The sequence below is a fragment of the Miscanthus floridulus genome, chromosome 17 (assembly GCF_019320115.1).
Source record: "Miscanthus floridulus cultivar M001 chromosome 17, ASM1932011v1, whole genome shotgun sequence".
Lineage (NCBI taxonomy): Eukaryota > Viridiplantae > Streptophyta > Magnoliopsida > Poales > Poaceae > Miscanthus > Miscanthus floridulus.
This window is the reverse complement of record NC_089596.1, coordinates 89,598,345-89,601,895: the sequence shown is the minus strand read 5'-3', so window position 1 is coordinate 89,601,895 and position 3,551 is coordinate 89,598,345.

The following is a 3,551-nucleotide window of genomic DNA, read 5'->3' as shown; positions in this document are numbered from 1 at the left end:
GGTAGTGTGTGACGAGCACCAGGAGTCGACCGGCCGGCGATTGAGCGCGACTGGACGAACCCGTCGCCTCTCGAGGCTCGGAGACGTTAGGGGGTGTCGAGGTTGGTGCGCGCGCGCGCGTGTCTCCACTCGGAGCGAATGCTGTGAAAGGGGTCCCCGTCCGTGGCGTTCGTCGGGCACGAACTGTTCAACAGTTTCGGCTCTCCGTCTCCTGATGCATCTTTTTTTTTGGTTGGTGGGTGGATGACGTAGCGGTCCAAGCAAAGGTTCCACACAGACAGTCTTCCTTTCAATGATAGCTTTATAGCGGATTTGACGAGATGTTTCGTCGAGGTTGAGTAGCTTCGTCACAGCACATGTCAGCTTTCCTAGAATTTCTTCCCAGTTCTAGGGGTACTTGTTTCGTTTTGGAGGGCAACAACTCTCTCTTGAGAAATTTCCACGGAACAATTGTAACGGACAACCTATTCAATCTGGAGCTTGCCCACCTTGTCCGCTTGTGGTCAAAGGCCGCCATGGCACTCTGCCCTTAGAGCAGCCACGCGGCATGAGAAAAATCGATGGTTGCAAAAAAGAGACAAGGTTGAAGCATTGTTTATTCGTTTTTCTATAACTCGTTTATTCATTTTTTTTAATGTTGCAGTGTGCGATGCTTAGATAAATGATACGGGCATCTTAAAAAAAAAAGATACGGCATCGATGCTTTTTCAGCCATCGGTGCTCGCTGCTCGGTAGTTAAAAAACGTTTTACTACTCTTAAGCCCGCCTGAGAAAATTTACGTGCGTTATGCATGGAGCATCGTGCAACGAAGCTTGCACACTGCAGCCTAGAGGAGCGATGCCAGTTTACTTGACATGAAGACCCTTTTTTTTTACATCGATGACTGCCATTGCGAATTGCGATTGCTCTTATGCAATCAACGCACCTCCATTGCCATTCATTCCATCCTACAAGGCTACAACCCAACACTTCCCTCAACAGAACCAGAGATCATAAAAATCTCGCCGGAATCGAATCCTAGTAGTGCCAGTGACCTCACACTGCTTCCCCCCCCACTGACGGAATCGCTTCTAGTTTGCAACTACTCCTATCTACGAGCATGTGTTATGTTCCTTTTTAGATCTTCGTGTTTCAAACTTTGAGAAATCTTATATGGTTGGTTATTTATTTTGGGAATTCCACATCAAGGAATTTATTAGACTTGCAAACGCAAATTGAGTATGTCGATTAAGTTCTTCTAGTGAAACTTGACGCCCAAAGTTCGAATCTCCCGGTTCAGGTGCCTGTATTTCCATTTGTTCTTTCAAACGTGGTCGTTTTCTTTTGCGGATCAAACGTGGTTATTGGCACAACGAGAATATTTTGGTTACTTTGTTAATTTCTATGAGGTTTGCCTAGTTAGCCTCTTGATGAAAACATTCAAAGAAAAAGTGTATGCGTGCATTCGTATAGATAAGCCTACGTCTACGTACATGAGTGTGGGCGTGTTGCGTGCATTATATTGTCTTCTTTGGGTAAAGTAAAAAAAGTACTTGCTATGTTGTGAAATATAAGGCATCAAGTTTGTTCTAGATCAAACTATACTAAGTTTGACTAACTTTATTGAGAAGAGCATTAACACCTACCATATCGAAGATGTAAGTTATGAAAATATATTTCATAACATATCTAATGATGCTAATTTTTCATCATAATTATTATTCTTAAAAAAAATAGTCGAATAGCACTATTTGACTTAGGACAAAATCAAACATATTTGAGATCATGAATTAAACCGTTGCTAACACTTTGAGGTTTCTTTTTTTTAGAAAACGGGTAGGACCAGGGGTGGACCCAGTACTCAAGGAGCGGGGACACGTGCCCCACTTAAATTCTTGGTTTCCAAATTTTATGTAGTTGTAGAGGTCTATCAGTAACAGGCTGCCAAGTTTTGTGCTAGTTTCGCCCCTATAAACAAACTGAACTGATTAAACTTCTCCAGAATGAAGGTTTGACTGGGGCTCACATGGCCGAAATCTGTATCCAATGGAGAGTCATTCCCTTGCTGCCCGTGATGCCCTCGCTTTTCGATACACGGGCGCAAATAACCCGAACAGAGAAAAGCCTAAAGGCAGCCTTTGTCTTTTTGTTTCCATTCTAGTATTCAGGCATGTTTGGATTTTTAGTTATACACTGCTATGCCAATCTATCTAGTATTATTCATGGCCCACTTCTTGTGCGGATTTGGTCTTTGCCCTTCCTATTTTTCTTGAGAATATATGTGACTTCTACATCATCAAACTCGCTCACCTAAAACCCAATGTCATCACGATGCTTCGCCTTCTTGTGTGAGGCCAGGATAGGAATAAAGACTAGTGTCAAGCTTTGGCGTTATTTCGCAGGGGGGCATGTGTCCCCATTCAAATTCTTGGTTTCGCGAACGCGCCTCCAGTGCGATGGTAGTGACTCCCGGTGGGGAGTGTGCCCGCCGGGTTCTAATCCTGTCCGGATCGCCCGAGTGTCGCACCGGGGATATTTCTCTGATGGGACCGAGCGTGTGTGGATGTGTTTAGTAGTGTAGGTGCGTGTGTTGCTCGAGGCCCGTCTTGAGATATCTTAGGCAGTCTCATTTGCGCTTGAGCATGCGATTAAGCATGGTGCCCATATATGAGTCTTATATGATAGGCCAATGCTCCTGGCAGGTTTCAAAAAACAAAAAAAATCTTGATTTTTAAAGAAAATATATCTTCTTTTGTTTCGCGATGTCGGAAAATTACATCCATCCAGGAGACCCCTTAATTAAAGAGACTGAAATTACATTGAATTATAGAAGAATCCCACGCCTTGATATTTCTTTTTTCGTTTTTTAGGTGCAGTGCCTTGAGGTTTCAGGGTCGCCCCGTGCTAACGGGCCTTGAATCAACAGAGTGGACCATGGCCTGATCCAAGTTTTTGCCGGGGCAGCCAGCTGGCGGGTCTGAAATCTAAGAGCCCAACCAGCCTTTTCCCCAACCCCTCGCGGCCTTGCGGCAGCATCAAATCTGCTTTAGATCTGACAAACTATGGAAACCACACAAGCCGCAGCACTTTTCTTCAAAAAAAAAAAAACTGCTGCGCTGCAAGTCTGCGGCGCCCCCGCTCCGGCGCTCCAATTCGGCGAGATGCCATCGGCAACAGTCCACGCCCTGCGCCTGCGGCGCATCCGTGCATGCTGCATGCCATGTGAGCTGCTGCTTAAGAAACTATTCAGGAGAGCTGCCCGTGCTAGTAAACAAATGCCGCCAGCAAGCATGGGCGTGGGGCAACGCTGCCACTAGCAAGTAGCAAACCATATATAACGCAGATGCCCTGAAACACATGAATGGGCGATGAGTACATTATTGACCGGTGTTCTTCTCCTCCGGCCACGGCCGCCGTCAACTTGTACTGGTCGAGCATGCGTGTCACCTTGTATGCCGTGCATGTGCGTCACAACTGGATCGCTGATGATGCATGGACAGACAGGCCGGCTCATTTTAGTATGTGCACGGCAATGGCATCTCGGCTGACACAGAGGCAGTAAACGGACAAA